General features: G+C 33.7%; 1 protein-coding gene and 1 long non-coding RNA gene across 15 annotated transcripts in view; one reads left to right on the forward strand and one right to left on the reverse strand.

Moving 5' to 3' along the window:
- Positions 1 to 17,903, reverse strand: part of ANKS1B (ankyrin repeat and sterile alpha motif domain containing 1B) — a 1,050,493-nt gene that overhangs the window by 736,252 nt on the left and 296,338 nt on the right. The window lies entirely within an intron of this gene.
- On the forward strand, positions 10,185 to 13,025 carry LOC144282404 (uncharacterized). Its single transcript, XR_013350847.1, has 2 exons — positions 10,185 to 10,343; positions 12,691 to 13,025. It is a non-coding gene; the product is annotated as an uncharacterized LOC144282404 (long non-coding RNA).

Consider the following 17,903-nt stretch of genomic DNA (forward strand, 5'->3'; position numbering starts at 1 on the left):
GCTTCTTCAGCAATGCTTCCATCTCTTAGTGATACACTGTTTCCTTAAATATAATACTCACAAAAATGATGAATATAAGGAAAATGTTTGTCAAATAAAAAGCAGAACTCCAAAGAGTATATACAATATGACAACAACTATATATGTATGTGTATGTGGGGGTGTACACACACTCGCATTGAAAAAAATCAAGAAGTTCATCAAAACTGTTTTGTTTGAACAGTATGATTATCAATAATTTTTTCTTCTTTATACTCTTCTGCATTTTCTTGCTTTTCTGAAAGAGCACATAATTCTTTTAATAACACAAAACAGAACATTTACTGTGGAGACTACTAACTTAGAAGCCAGGGAACAAAATATTACTTTCAAAGTACTGAGATTTCTCCCAATCTAGTCCTATAGCCAATCAAAAATCCCTGACAATTTAGTGTTCTGCTTGGCTATTTTGTCTTTACAAATACAGATACATATTTAATATAACCAGGTAGGTATATACTGAGTGATTTTTTTAAAATTAAATTGTCACATATACTCTTGCTTAAAACCACCTAACAACTTCTCATGTGAGTGAGAATAAAATCAAAACTCTTCACCCATATCTACAAAGCCCAATAAAATTTGGCCCCAACGTTGACTTCAATCTCTAACACTTCCCCAGAATCACTGTAGAGCAGCCCCTCTGCAATTTGACTTGTGCTTCACTCTGCTCGACACAGAGTTCTTTATGTGGCTGGTCCCTTCCTAACATTAGGTTTCAACTCAAATGTTACCCTCCCTAGGAGGCCTTCCTTGACTATACAATTTAATTTGCCATCTATTTCTTGTCTCTTATCACTCATTTCCATCACCTTTAAAATTTTTTCGACACAGCATTATCACTATCAAAAGTTCTTGCTTAGGGCAGCCCCAGTGGCGCAGCGGTTTAGCGCCACCTGCAGCCCAGGGTGTGAACCTGGAGACCCAGGATCGAGTCCCACGTTGGGCTTCCTGCATGGAGCATGCTTCTCCCTCTGCCTGTGTCTCAGCCTCTCTCTCTCTCTCTGTGTCTCTCATGAATAAATAAATAAAATCTTAAAAAAAAAAACAGTGAAAATAAGTTAGGCTTAGGAAACTATAAAATTCATGTTGAAATATTAATATAAAAATAAAATTCATAGGCCTGGACAGTGCTGGATTACAGGGTCTCACAGAAGGGTTGTGGTTCATTATCATACCTACACACATAAATATGCCAGAAATAAAGAAAAGAACAAGGCTGGTGATATCTTTTATCTCTTTAAGATTGTTTCTCCTTTGCAGTGTAAAATATGTACTAGTCATTAACAGGCTATAAAAAGATAATGGACAGCACTTTCTCTTTTCTACACAAGTTACCTTACAATTGCTGTTGATTTTACCTGTTTTCAGAAGGCAGGAGCTTAATAAGCAGAAACAAGTCTCAATTTGGCCACAGAATCAAAAGCAAGAAATAAAATTCCTTCCCAGAGTTCATTCAAATTAAATAAAGCTTAATTTTTGCTACTTGGTAACTGTAAAATGAACAATGGATAAAATATTTGTTGACAGATGCAGAAAATAACATTTCATCAGTTCACATTCAATGGAGGTTTTTTTTTTGCCTTTTTTCACATTGTTAACATTTACTTATTAATGTGTTATCAACTAGTCATTTTTAGAACATTTATATTATAGTGTAACATATAAAACAAAAAGAACAATTAAATCCATCCTTTAGATATAACAAAGGCTAATGTTTAATGTGCTAGGTTTCTGTTAGGCATTTGACATTTGTCAACTCGCAAAATAATGCAGTGTTGGAATTATCCTTATTTTACAGATGAGGAAACAGAGGCTGATTTGGAGAAGCTGGGTGTATTGTTAGCGAGCAATCAAGTCAGAATTAGAACTCAGATTGTCAGGGAATGCTTTTTTATACCATTCCAGCATATCTCCCTATAAAGACTAAGAAAAATTCAGAAGACAACAAGCATAGCCTGAGTGCCTACAGCATGCAAGGCATAACGCAGAGTGCTGGAAAACATAAACATTTGTCAGACACAGACACTGTCTTCAGGCAGCTCACAGCCTAAAAGAATAGATATCAGACAACTACATAAATAACTATAATAAAAAGGGAGAAATTCACAGTTGTCAAAAATAAATTAGTTGAATATTAAGAGAAATGATATTGTCTCTGGCAGGGGAGGATTACCTAAGACTTCAGAAAGTAAGTGGCATTTAAGTTGGACTTGAAAGACTATATAATTAATGGTTTTATAGCAACTAGTACCAACTAACATTTGGAAGAAGTACCCTTCTCACAGACCACAGAGGGTATACATCTCATTTAAAAATTAGTTTCTAAAAATCCAGAGTGGTTCTATACCAGCTCTAATCTGGTTTCAGTTGCTGAGAAATGTGTTTAAGCTGAACATGTAAAATGATCCCTGTGAAATTGTGCTTTAGAGCTTAAAAGTTTAGCCTTCTAGACTTTGGAATCTTGTTACATATGCACAGAGAATGCATTGTGGGGGTTCACTACCTTTTGCCTTTTCTCTAAGCTTCCATTTTTCTGTACAGAATAAAACATTTTGTCACCTGAAAATATTTCCAAACAGATCCATAGTGATGTGGATCTCTATCAGTATTAAGTACTGATTTCTTTATTCCACAGACCTGAGATCAGTAAACTTAGGCAAAAACCTAGCTTACTACCCATTTTTCATAAATAAGATTTCATTAAAACACAGTCATGACCCTATGTTTTCATATTGTGAGAACATGCTCTAAAGGCAGAACTGAGTAACTGTGACAGAGGTCATATGGCATCAAAACCCAAAATATTTACTATCTGACCCTTTTCAGAGAGTTTGCCGACCCTGCCACAGACAATTTATTCAGAAAATATTTATGATGGAACTACAAGGGTAAATAGCTAGTATGTGGTTAGTATGGGTTGTTCCCTATAAGATTGTTAAAAATTCATATTGCATTATAATTAATCATCACATTTAAGGAAGAACTTGAATAACTTCTGCTGTGGAAAATAAATGCAGCAGGTGACTCAGGATATAATACATTAGTAAGTGCTCTACTCTTACTACTTAGACTACTTACTAGCTAACATGGTTATCAAGCATTTGTTGAGTGCTAGACACTGTTGTAAACACCTAATAAAAGCAATACATGTGATTTATTCTCACCACAAGCCTAAGGTATAGGTACTATTATTATCCTCATTTTATAAACGATGAAATTAAAACTCAAGATAATTTATTTCTCAAATCCCACTGCTTATATTTGTGACAGCTGGAACTTTACAAAACATGCTTTCATCCCAGTAGAGATTTAAGCAGAGACTGCATGACTTCTTAAACGTATAATGGTTTATATTTTTTAAAGGAAGCAAAAAAACAATAATAATGACCACCATTTGTTGAGAGTCTACTATGGGTCTAGCATTGTTCTATGTGCTTTAAATACATTTGCTAATTTTCATATGATCCTAGAAGGTATAAATTCCTTCTTTTAAAAATAATGAGAAAGTATTGACAGCTTATCAAAGGCATATACCTAGTAAGTTAAAAGCTAAGATTAAAACTTAGGTCCAAATGACTCTCTTGATTATCACAAGCTATTTCCATTTTTTAAAAAACCTAGCTGTAAGAGGTGTCTGGGTGGCACAGCTGGTTGAGCATCCAACTCCTGGTTTTGGCTCAGGTCACAATCTTAGGGTCATAAGGTCAAGGCCCACGTCAGGCTCTGTGCTCAGCATGGAGTCTGCTTAAGATTCTCTCTTCCTCTCCCTCTGCCCCTCCCTACCACATGTGCTCTCTCTCTCTAAAATAAATAAATAAAAAATAAAAAAAAAATCCCAGCTGTATTTTCATTGTAGATGAAAAAGAACCACCTTTAAAAATGAAAGCAGTAAGGGACACTGGGGTGGCTCAGTGATTGAGCATCTGCCTTTGGCTCAGGGCATGATCCCAAGGTCCTGGGATCAAGTCCCACATCAGGCTCCCAGCAGGGAGCTGCTTCTCCCTCTGCCTATGTCTCTGCCTCTCTCTCTGTCTCTCTCATGAATAAATAAAATATTTAAAAATGAGAGCAGCAGATATTCAATAGCTGAACAAGTAAAGAAATAATAACCTATATAACTAAAATAGCAGAGGAAAATAGGGAAATATGAAATATATTTCTAAATGTAAATATAGAATTCATTCCTAATTGCAGCTAAAATCAAACTTAACCCAAAATAAATTTGATGAAGACACTAAATCTTCATTAAAGGAAATTTTAATTCTTCTTCAAATAGAAATAATGATCCAGTAATACTTAGCAGATATCTCTGACATCATCAGATATCCCTTTTTCCAAGAAAGGAGAGGCCTAATCAACCCATATCCAACTATTGTTGAAGGAACGTCTGAAGACATAAGCGTGAACAATTCTCTTTTCTCAGAAGGAATGAATGAATTATAAAGAGATTTAAAAAAAAAAAAAAGGAGAGGTTCTGAGCATTAGGTCCAAATAGACCTGGCTTGGAATATTCACCCTTGCTATTTTATAACTGTCCCCACAAACAAGTTAATTTACTTCTCTACACCTCAGTTTTCTCATCTATAATGCTGCTTATGAGAAACGCTGTATAGGGCATCCAGAATGCCTCCTTAGAATACATCCAACACAAGGAATTCCCTCATTTATATAATTATTTTTCCTCAGAGAAGGTCTTCAAAGGAAAATATTATTTTCCACTTATTACCTTTCCAAATTTACATATAGACTTCATATGTCTCTTCAGTTTGAAAGGTATGAGAAGATTGTTTGTTATGTACCTATTATGTTTGTGGAGCTGATAAATGTTGACAAAAGGTAGAACATTTCAGGTATTTGAAAGGATTTATGGAAATGCTCAGAATCTGGAAAGTTGATGCATGTTCCAGTTCTTGGCAATCACACTAGTTTTAGTATGACAAAGGAGAAAGTAACAGGAGCCAGATTGTAAAGAATTCTCAAACACCATGTTAATGAATTAGGATCCTGATAAAATTAGCACATCCTACACATATCACTAAAAACTCATAATTTGCAGTATGTACTCTACTGTATCAAAAAATATTCTGTGGTCACACACTTGTCACCTCTAACATAGTTAAACATTTACTGCCTTTCCAAGATAATTGACCAGAATCCTACTGACTTTATGGCTTTCTTTACTCTGATAGGCATAAAAATATCTCATTCTGCAATCTAATTCGCCTTATGAGATTTGAAATAGAGCCTTATAACACTTCTTACAACTAACCACATAGTCAGAAAGTACAGAAAAGGATGCCTTGAAGAAAGGGCAATAAGAAGAAATTCTTAAAAAGTAAAATTATTATTGATAAAATATAAAAATCAATAAGATTGGGAAATAGAAAATAAAAAACCAAAGAGATGGGGAAAATGAAAGACAAAAAAGATAAAGGTAAAATATTCAACATCAATTAATAGATACTCTAAAAAAGATAAAAATGAAAATGTAACAAAGATATAAATCAAAGGGAAAAATAGAAAAAGTGTTTCCTGGAGCTGAATAAGGATATGGTCTTGATATTAAAAGGGACAACTTTTGTGTACCATGATACATTTTTAAAACCCCATGCCTAGATATAAAACTTTAAAATATCAAAAATATAAAAATCATATCTTAAAAGCACCAAGAAAAAAAACAAGTCATATGAACAGGAATAATACTAATAGATGCTAAAAGGAAGTCCAAAGTTTTCAAATTCATGGGAGAAAATAAATTTTAACCTAAATATCTATAATCAAACGGACAATCAAATATGAAAGAAGAATAAATAAAGTTTCCATCATCAAAGATTCAAAAAACTCTGCCTGGAGAATTTAGCTAATGATATATTCAAGTGTATTAAGAAGCCAAGTAAGAACAAGACATGGAAGCCAGGAACAAGGAAACATATCTCTGAGAATAGCAGAAGGTTTTGCTCCTGTGCAGCAAACTGAAAGCAAATGGTAGAGACCAAAGCAGAACAGACAATTCTCATACTGAGATATCTAAGAAAAAAGATGGATAGTTTAAGTTTATCAATAGATAGTTAAGACAGAATTTAGAAATTTAATGAGGAAATGATGAAGGAAAGTTGTACAAGAAAGTCAATTAAAAACTACAGGGAAAAGATCTGACTAGCAAGTTGTAGGTTGAAAACTACATTAGAATGCTAAACAGGGAGGTTTACTAGAATTAAAAGAAACAAAACAATCAAAAGGATATTAATCCACCCATGCACTTTTAAGTTTACATCTCCTTTACTGCCCATGTCCTTTCAGGGTAGGAGAGAGAGATGGCATAATTTATAACCAAGAATTTATACATTTTTCCTCATGTTAACACACACTATCCTAGCTATTTGACTAGGTAGGGAGAGATTATGGTTTCTGTTCCCACATAGTGACCCTTCACTATCATCATAGAAACGTGCCCCTTCTTGGTATAAATATGGTATATCCATTTAATGGTATGAAAACAAAATTTAACTAATATCTATCCAGAGGAAAGGGGGAGGAGTTGCTTAGGATCTGAGTGTATCAAACGAATCATCTTCAGGGCTTGAACAAATTATATAAAATGATATTAATACTTAAAATTTGAGTACCAAGAATTTCAGGTACCAATTTATATAACTCCTATAAAAGTAACCACCAGGTCATCACCCACTCTGGTTTCTGCTCACATTTCTAGTACCAATTTTCAGGACCAAGTGATGTCATAGATCTCTCAGCCTGAAGGACTGCTGAAATAAGAAACTAGGATCTAAGAGGTTTTTGGATTCTAGAGCCTCTCCAGAACATCAGCTATATGACTCAGCCTTCATGACATGAAAAATTCAACCACGAGGCTTTGGAGGAAAGTGAGAATAAAAAGATGACCAACAGGGCAGCTATAGAGCTTACAAGGTGAATCTAACAAATAACCATGGTCAAGTGGGGAAAAAAGTACACGATGGCAAGATATTAAGCAATTTATAGAATGGAAAAGAAAGGGAAACCATTCATTTTTAATTCTGGATACATTCTCCTTCCATTGGACCTAGAGTCTAGATAGAAAAATAAATTTAATTTCGGCATGCCATTTGTAAACATAAGTCTGTAAATGTGATTCACTGGCTGAAATTTTGCAGTGTTAGCCTCTGGGAAACTTGGCCAATGTCACAGGATAGAATATAAATATGTACAAACATGACAGTATATAAGCAGAAATATAACTAAAAGATAGCAGGTGAAAATGGGAGGAAAAATAGAAAAAAGAACACAGGACCTAATATCTTCATTTTCCAAAATAGGAAGTCAAGAAATACTGCCTAAAGTTGATGAAACATAATGTAGAAATATAAAAGTATTATTTAATCTTTTTTTTTAAAGAGAGGAAGACAGGGATGGGGATGGAGAGGGACATAGGAACAGGGAGACAGACTGTGGAGCCTGATCCAGGGCTCTTTCTCACAACCCTGAGATCATGACCTGAGCCAAAATCAAAAGTCAGATGCTTGACCAACTAGGCCACTCAGGTGCCACTATTTCAACTTATTTAAGTGTAATATTGTTTAAAGTCACCAAGCTACCCCCCAAAATTTAAAAATTAAAAATAATTTTTAAAAAACAAAATTTATCATAAAAAATAATAAACATTTTTGGAGAAGGATTGGATCATAAGGATAATATAAATGAGCTAAAAATCTTTACTCTTGGAGAAATGATACACCATTTAAAGTTGATAAATCAGGAATAGAGATATTTGTATTTAGAAATATGGTAAGCTTGAGGTCTACTTTGGTGTGTGACATACAATATTCAATATTTATTGAAAGCTTGCTATGAAGCAGATATTGTTATAGGTATCGAATATTTATAGGTAACTATGAAACTTTAATATGGAAATGCTCAGTTATATAACAGAAAATTAACATAATTTAAGTGATATTTTAGTAATACTATTAAAGCCCTTTGTTATCATAGAAACTAACACATAGCACACCTAAAAAAAATTTGAGATCCTAAAACCTATTCTCAAAACCAAAATTCCAGGAGAAAAAATAGAGATGGAAGAGAACTTAAGAGTTATATTAGAGACACTATTTAAACATTTATGGAAGTCTTTAGTTTCCAGATTGCTTAGTCCACACTACCACTATCTAATCGTGTAATGGTGGGTCCAATCAATTCAACAAGAGAAAAAATCAAATGATTATAAAGATTGAAGATTCAGAGACATGGTTACTATTATTTGCAGATTATATAATTTCCTAACTAGAAAATCAACTTAAACATTTATACAAAGCACAATGTGATTCCTAAAATTACAAGGTACAGAATAAAGATAGAAAAGATAACAGTTTTCATTTCTACCAGCAGCAATCAGTTAGAAAAATATCTACTCACAATAGAAACAAATACAAAATAACATTTTAAAAAACCACTAAATGGGGATCCCTGGGTGGCTCAGTGGTTTAGCGCCTGCCTTCCACCCAGGGCGTGATCCTGGAGTCCTGGGGTTGAGTCCCACATCAGACTCCCTTCATGGAGCCTGCTTCTCCCTCTGCCTGTGTCTCTGCCCCTCTCTCTCTCTCTCTCTCTCTCTCTTTGTGTCTCTCATGAATAAATAAATAAAATCTTTTTTAAGAAACCCACTAATGTAGGAATGTAGGAAAACTAAAAAAAAAAAAAAAGCTATACAGCTACTTAACAACATAAAAAAGGACTTGAAAATATATAAATTAATACCATGCTCCAGAGTAGGAAGATTCAATATTATAAAAATGCCTATTTTCTACTAGTTAATCTCTAAATTTGACATTGTTCCTATCAAAAGGTCAGTAAGATCTAAAAGTATAAATCTAAGAAAAATAGAGCAAATCTTCATGACATTTGATTTGACAAGAATTTCTTGGGAATGAAACCGAAAGTGCAGCAACAAAGGCAAAAGTAGATAAACTGGAGTAAATCAAAACTTAAAACGTATGTGCATCAAAGGACATAATCAACAGAGTGAAAAAGTTGACCTATGACCTGGGACAAGATATTCACAAATCGTATACCTGACAAGGAATTAATATCCAGACTATATATAAAGAACTCCTACAACTTAGCAACAAAGAAACAAATAATCCAATTTTTAAAATAATTTAAGTAGACATTTTTCCAAAGATATACAAGAGCCAATGATCATATGAAAAGATGCTCAACATCACTTGTTCATTAGAAAAATGCAAATCAAAACCACAGTGAGATGTCACCTGACACCTATTAGGATGGCTACTATAAAAAAAAAAAACACACACACATAACAAGGGTTGATGTGGATGTGGAAAAATTGGAACCCCTTGTGTACTGTTGGTAGAAATATGAAATGCTACAGCTGCAATGGAAAACAGCATGTCAGTTCCTAAAAGAATTTTAAATAAAATTACCATAGAATCCAGCAATTTCACTTCACGTTATATATCCAAAATAACTGTAAGCAGGGTCTCAAAGAGGGATTTGCACATCCATATTCACAGCAGGAGTATTTGCAAGAGCCAAAATGTGGACACAACCCAAGTATCCATTGATGAATAAACAAAACGTGATATTCAAAAGCAATGGAATATTATGCAGCTCTTAAAAAGAAGGAAATCCTGACACATGCTTGAACATGGATAAATCTATTTACACAGATAAATTTGGTTACTATATAATTAATTATATATTTATATTATATATTATTTATACACATATATGTATTTTTAATTCTATAATTTATCTTGGGTTCCTCCTCACTTGCTAATTAACTATACATGTATACATACAGTAGTCCCCTTTTACCCACGGGGGATATGTTCCAAGACCCACAGTGTTCCAAGACCTTTTTTTCCTAAACATGCACATACCTATGAAAAAGTTTAATTTACAAGTTAAGCACAGTGAGAGATTAACAGTAACAAAACAGAACAATTACAACATACCATAATAAAAGTTATGTGAATGTGGTTTCTCTCTCAAAACACCTTATTGTCCTGTACTCATCCTTCTTCTTGTAATGATGGAAGAAGATAGAATGCCTACATGATGACATAAAGTGAGGTGAATGATGCAGGCATTGTGACATAGTGTCAGGATACTATTGACCTTGTGACACATGTGTCAGAAGGAGGTTCATTTGCTTTTGGACTGTGACTGATGGTGGGTAACTGAAACCACAGAAAGCAAAACCCTGTGAAAGAGGGACTACTGTAGATACATATGTGTACACACATATATACACATATAAAGTACCTACATATGAAGAAAATATGGTAAGTTATTTTTATAATTATGCAGTTGGTCAAGTCAGGCTAGCAAGACACAAAACCCAGAAGTATTAAATAAATATATTTTAATTTTTTGGCTTCATAAAGATTAAAACTCCTGCCCTCAAAGAAAAAAATATATATATAAACAAATCAAAGGGCAAGCAGCAAACTGGGGAAACATTTTTTTGAAATGTTTTTCACCAAGTTTGGTATCTAGAATATACAGTGAATTCTCACTTTCATGGAAGTTTTGGTGTATAAATCTGCCCTGAGCACTGAATTAGCAAATACTGAATCATTGCTCTTAGGGAAAATCGGGGTTAGGTTCCTGCAAGTACCTGGTCACAGCATTTTCATCAACTGATCAATAATTTTTATATATTTTTTATTTAAAGATAACTTATTCAATATATATTTTTTGATTCACTAACACTGAACTCACAGCCAACAGCACTATAACACGTGCCTGAACGAAGCTTATCCAATGCATATATTTTCTCAGAAAGTACATCACAGTTTTCTTGAGCTCCTAGAAACACTGGACAGAGCTACTGAGTCATTTTAAACAGTGAAATCCCCAACAAAAGCACAAAATTTTTTTATCTAAGTGGCACAAAACAGACTGTGAAAAGGACAACTGTTTATACAGGGTAAGAGCCAAACAAGAAGGCAGAGCTTCACCTATTCAACTTCAACTAAAAACATGTACATTACGTGACTCAAATTTTTCACTGCTCTCTGCATGTCCATGAATGGTCACCACGAGTGTTGTCCAGTTTGGGGGTTACAAATAAATGTCAACAAGTGAGCAAATTCACAAGTACAGAATCCACAAATAACAAGGATTAATTGTATTAAAATATACTTCTAAATCAATTCTTTTAAAAAATATAAAATGGCATGCAATTCACACAAGAAGAATACAAATGCCCAAAAATCATCTCAGAAAAAAGTTCCGTCTCACTAATAATCAGGGAAATGTGACTTAAAACAATAATGAGAAATATGTTGTCCTTAATAAAAATAATAGTTATACAATGACAATCACACAATATGTTTCATCCCACAGTGTCTTCCAGCTTTCCCTACCTATTCCTCTCAAAACAAGCAATTTAAATCATTAAAGACAACTGAATAAAAAATGCCTAGAAAAGTATAGACTACTATGAAAAATGAATGAATGATTGAGTGAATGGATGACATCAATGAAGGAATGGATGTATGGACAGATGCAAGCAATTATTTTCAAACTATTCTATGGAAACTCATGGTAACATAATGGATTGTCATGACTTTTTACAACTTATGGCATTTTTTTAACAAAATATAAAATATTAGAAAATTAAATTGCTTAGTATAAATCATCCAAAAATATGTAAGTATATAAAGTAGAAGTTAAAGTCCTCCTGAAATATCAAGCCTTACATAGAACCACCAGACATAACTATTATTAACACAGCATTAGCAAAGCATATGTACTGCCAGACCTTCTAAGCACAAATAAATATTACACTCATCTTAATGCACTTACAAAGTTAGTTTGCACTATACATACTGTTCTTTAACTCATAAATCCTACCCAAATTGCCAGAGTGTTATTTTCAGAGGCTAAGAACTGAACAGAAAAAGATCAGTTTGCATTTGTACAGGAAGGAATTTATACAGAAACCTGCATTTATGTTTTAAGATCTTTATAACAATCCTATAAACAGGAAAATAGCCTCCTTGTTTTAAAGAATAGGAAGCAGAGAGTAAGTTACTTGTTCATTTATTGGTATCAATAAATAGCAGTCAGGATAATTACTTGAACTAAATTTTAAGATTCATCAAGGCAGAAACTATATATAATCCTTATTTTATGTCATTCACAGTTCCTGGCACAAACTTTAAAACATGAGGCACGATGCACGTTTATATTGTTTAGTGCTCTATACCCTCCGTGTAACGAATGGTCAATAAACATTTGTGGAACAGATGGATGAATGCATAAAAGAACAGAGAAATATGGAGGGATACTAAATGAACTGAGATTCTTATCAAGTCATCAATTTTTTTTAATCTGTCGAATAAAAAATATATTTAGCAGTTTAACTACCCTGGAAACATAATACAAAATGTGTATCAATTGAATATACACGAAGCAAGAGTGACATCAGCAATTACTGAGAACCTCTGTAACAGAGAAAGACTATAGTAAAAAATACTGAACAATAGAAAATATACAGATTTACCCTACTATGAGAAACAGGGCCCTTTAAAATTGTTTTTAATTTCATAGAGAAGTACTCACATGAGTTGTTTTTTTTATTTTTATTTTTACTTTTATTTTTTATTTTTATTTTTTTGGCAGAGGGAGAGCAACCACAAGCAGGGTGAGCAGCAGAGGGAGAGGGAGAAGCAGCTCCCCACTGAGCAGCGAGCCCGACATGGGGCTCCATTCCAGGCCTGGGATCATGACCTGAGTGGAAGGCAGATGCTTAAACGACTGAACCACCCAGATACCCCTCACATGAGTTTTAGATCAAACATAGATAAGCAAACTTGGGCAAGTTACTTAATCTCTTGAAACTCAATTTTCTTAAGGTCAGGTGAAAATATTTCAAAGAACTGTGATGAAATTTAAATGATACAAGGAATGTGAAGTTTCTATCATTCAATAAATACTAGATATTATTGTTAACATTACTACTATCACCATCATTATGATAATAGTTTCCTAAAAATATACAAAATGAAGACTTTCCAATGGTAAAGCTTTAGTCCAATTATTTTTAAAGTTATTAAAATGACTACATAAAATCATAAAAACCTAGATCCGATGAACGCTTGGTAGTTATAAAATATATTCCTCTGTAAATGCCTCATCTCCTACCTTCTCCTAGACACAAACAAAAGGTATCTGCTCCTTAAATGAGTATGTAATAGATGAAATGTCTACAGACCAAATTTCCATAGTCATTGTAAGAGTTTCCTTTAGTCAGTATAACAACCACAAACTTAGTAGCTTAAAACAATATTAATTTATTCTCAGATGGTTATTGAGATCAAAAGTCTGAAGTCTTATTTTACCCCTGAAGTTTTACAGGGGTAAAATCAAGGGGTCAGCAGGGCTTGTTACTTCTAGGGACTCTAGGAGAGAATTTTTTTTTTCTAGGAGAGAATTTGTTCTCTGCCTTTTTCTTTTCAAGAGGTCACCTACATTACTTGGCTCGTGGTTCCTTCTTCCATCTTCAAAGTTAGCATTGTAACATTTAAATTTTTTTCTCTCATTCTTCATCATATCCTCTTCCCTATTAGGACTCTTATGATTACAATGAGTCCACATTAGGCAATCCAGGATAATCTCCCAATTTTAGGATCCTTAACTTAATCACATCTGCAAATTCCCTTTTGACATATAGATTATTCACAGGTTCTAGGGATTAGAATCTGAATATTTATAGAGGGAGGAAACATTATTATTATTATTTATTATACTCTACCCTCTGGGCTCCAAAAAGGAAGCCCCAAAGTCCTTCTCTTCTAACCAGCAAATGGAGAATAAAAACAGAGGATTATCTGTTGGAGGTTTTTAATGGGGGAGGCCTGAAGGCAGTGTATATCTGCTGTCCACACGTAAAAGCCAATCACCCTCATCTCAACATTCTCCCAGGTTTCAACCCATTAACAAAATCAATTTAAACTCAGAATCTTATCAGCTCAAACTCCCAAATCTCATCATCCAAATCAGGTATGGGAGAAATTCTGAGTATAATCCATCTTGAAGCAAAATTCCTCTTTGTCTGTGAATCTTTGAAACTAGAAAACAAGTTATTTGCTACCAAAGTACAATGGTAGGACGGGCATAGAATAACAATTATTGATATTCCCATCCAAAGAGGGAGAAAGGTGGGGGGGGGGGGGAATAGGGGTAAACAGTTACAGTCAACTTAGAAATCCAAATGAGTAAACCCCGCTAGGTTTCAAAGACTAGGAATAATCCTTCATAGTGCTCAGGTCCACTCTCAGCCCTGTCCTCTCAATCTTCCTATTTAATAAAGGTTAACAACATTTGCAACCACTCAGTTTGATAAGTCTTTTCTTGACTCCACAGATCCTTCCTGGATAATCCCATCTCTGGATGGTTCTGAGAAGATCTATGACACATACATATAATCTCATCAAAGAGCCCTCTGTGTGATGGAATACTGATTTTTTTTTTATCACGTGGGCACTAGGAAAAAGTTATCCAGTCACACTTTTGGCTTTCTCCCCAGGACACACTTTCTTGACAGCGAATCTAAAAATTTAGCCTCTTTTTCAATCTGGACAGGCTGAGAATGTCTCAATCACACCCTGGTTTCTTTTTGCTTAAAAGCTAGATTTTCCAGCTTTCTGTTATTGTTGATCTTTAGTTTTGTATCACTGTGGTTAGAAAATATACTTGGTATGATTTCAGCCTTCTTAAATTTGTATTATTTATGTCTTTTTTATGTGATTTAGCCAATGGATTCTTCTGTGTGTACTTGAAGAAAATGTGTATTCTATTTTTTCTTGGATGAAATGTTGTATATGTATCTTTTAGAACCATGGATTCTGAAGTATGCCTCATAAAAAAATGTGCTTGTTGGAAAAAAAATATTCACTCAATTTATCTTTTTTCTCTCATATTTGCTATAGGTAGCAAGGAGATACCAGGCTGTACATTTAGCGCCATGCTTGGAAATTCCTTCAGCTAAAGATCCAAATTTATCAGATACTACTTTGCTTTCTATGTAACACAATTCTGCTAGGCTTTCTGCTACTATTCAACACCTCCTTTCTCCCAGTTTTCAATAACATATTTCTCATTTACTTCTGTCTTTACCAGAAGCACCTTTAACAATATTCATACATCTACCCACATGCTGGCTATGGTGATTTGGGTATTCTCTAAGGTGATAATAGGTTTTTTCTACCACTTTCCTCACTTTTTTCTGAGCCTTCACCAGTAGTGCCTTTAATATCTATCTTTCTACAAATACTCTGTGAAAATACAGGTATTTTTTGAGACCGTATAGTTGGGTTTTGTTTTTTTTTCCCCCCATATAACAGCCTTCTGAGCCCTCACTGGCAGAATCATTAGTATTCATATTTCTGTTCAAGGGAATCTAGATTTTTCCTACTATACCACTCAAAACTCTTCCGGCCTCTAGTTACTGCCCGATTCCAAAGACACTTCCATATTTTTATGTATTTGTTATAGCAGCCTCCCACTTCTAGGTAGCAAAATCTGCATCAGTTTCCCAGGGCTGCAGGAACAGATTAAGACATACAGAGGCTTAGAGCAACATAAACTTATTCTTTTACAGTTCTGGATGTCAAAAGTCCAAAATTATTCTCACTGGGCTAAAATCAAGGTGTTTGCAGAGCTAGTTCTTTCTGGAGGCTCCAGGGGAAATCCACTTCCTGCTTTTTAACCACCGGCATTCATTGGTTCATGGTTGTATTGCTTTAACCTCTGCTTCTGTCATCACTTATCCTTCTGATTCCAACCTTTTGCCTTTATTTTATAAAGACCATTGTGATTACATTGGACCCACCTGGGTAACCCAGGCTATCTCCCCATCTCAAGATCCTTAACTTAACCACATCTGCAAAGTCCTTTATCATGTAATGTCATAGGGTCAACTTGTGAAGATCAAGATATGGACATCTTTTGGGGGAGCTAATATGCCTACTACAGCCATGTTCATTATTAACTAAATTGTCTAAAATGTTTAACCCATATTTTCAATTACATTGTTTTAAGCACTCCCCTCGTTCACTACCCAAATTACTGAGATAATATTTTGAATGTTTGTTCTTCTAAAAGTTCCAGCAAAAATTTCAGCAACAGAATAAGACTATATATTGAATCACAATTCCCAGAGCTGTTGAGATCTGAATAATTCCTTGACTCATTATTATTGTTCGGAGTATTTCCAAAGAACACAGTAGTTTCATTATAAGGAGAAAATGTTAAGTCCCTATGATAAAAAATCATAACTGTTTTGAAGTTGAAAGATATCTAATGAGTCATCTCAATTTCAAGGATGAGAAAAATAAGATCCAAGGAAGTTAAATGATTTACTTGATGACACAAGCTCTAATGTAGAGGACAGGGAGCATAAATTTATTTTAATCATATCTAAAGCCTAACTGTATGGAAATCTGTTTCAAGAACAGCATATAGAAAGCTGCTGCATTCTCATAAAAAGAATTCCTTAATCTCAGATTCAGGTAGCTTTTTATTTAGGCATCTGAACTTCTTAAGTTTTGAGGCAAATATTCATAAGATAGTTTTCTAAATGGCTAGAGGAGTTTAAGACAAACTATATCAGATTAATGAAAATAGAAATATATTTTCCAGAATGCTACACATGATGATTATCAGGCCAATAATAGGAGTTTTACTGTTGTTGATCTAATGAGTGGTCTGGAACAATTTCTGAAAGTCCATAGACCCTACAAGTATTACAGTGTCTGATTTCCCTGGAGATAAGACAATTACCTCAGGTTCTAATGGAATACTAAGATAAATATCTTGTAATATATGTACAAATGCTTTTAAGAAAACCAGTATATCTTCACGTTGTTTTTTTAAGCACCTAAATTAAATTACTGTGTCCCATGCTATTTATTCTTTTCAAAAAAGACCAAAACCACTGGGATACTTTTAAAATGTTAGTTTGTTTACTAACTGTATATTAGGCTTAATGTTTTTTCTAAGATAAGTAATAGAGACATAAGGTAGAAATTAAGATATAAGTAAGGACTTTAAACAAGCCAGTAAAAATTTTTATTGGTATGTTAAGAGGCCTCTTAATAAACAAAGGAAAACTAATCCTATTATCAGAAATACTGGATATTTCAATATGAAGGGAAGAAAATGTTTCTTTTGACCTATAAAACAAACTAAAGACTCAAACACTATGGCTACTATGACTTTCTATATGTGTGTGTGTTGTGTATATCATCATACCAATAAAAATACCTTGATCTTATTGAATTGATAACATGGTAGTCAGCAAATTTCTTTTTTATATATATCCAGTACGATAGTGGGTAAGACTAGAGTATAAATGTAATGTTTAAGGCTCCTTTATTGTATAGTCACCATATAAACATCTAGAAAAAAGCTTAAAAATCTCATCAGCAACGTGAGGGTGTATCAAAACATAAAATTTATCATGGCTGTAAATATAGGCATTGCAAATAAAAAGTTTTTTCCCCACTAATAGAAATAATTAACCTAATAAAAATAGGAAGTATAAAGAAAAGTTATACCATCCAAAGATAAGCACTTTAAACATTTCACTGAACATATTTTCATATGCAAACACACACACAGATGATCTTATATAAATTGGACCACACATAGAATGCTACTTTGATATCTTTTTGCTTTGCTCTTTTTCTTTAAGAAAAAAGAAATCAAGACTATCATGTTAAATAGGGAACTACATAATGATTTTCACAACTGCAGAGTACTATATCATAGAATGCTCCATAATTTTTTTAACCCAGCCCCTATTGTAAAGCATTAATCTTGTTTATGATCTT

Source organism: Canis aureus, chromosome 13 (assembly GCF_053574225.1).
Source record: "Canis aureus isolate CA01 chromosome 13, VMU_Caureus_v.1.0, whole genome shotgun sequence".
NCBI classification, from domain to species: Eukaryota; Metazoa; Chordata; class Mammalia; order Carnivora; family Canidae; genus Canis; species Canis aureus.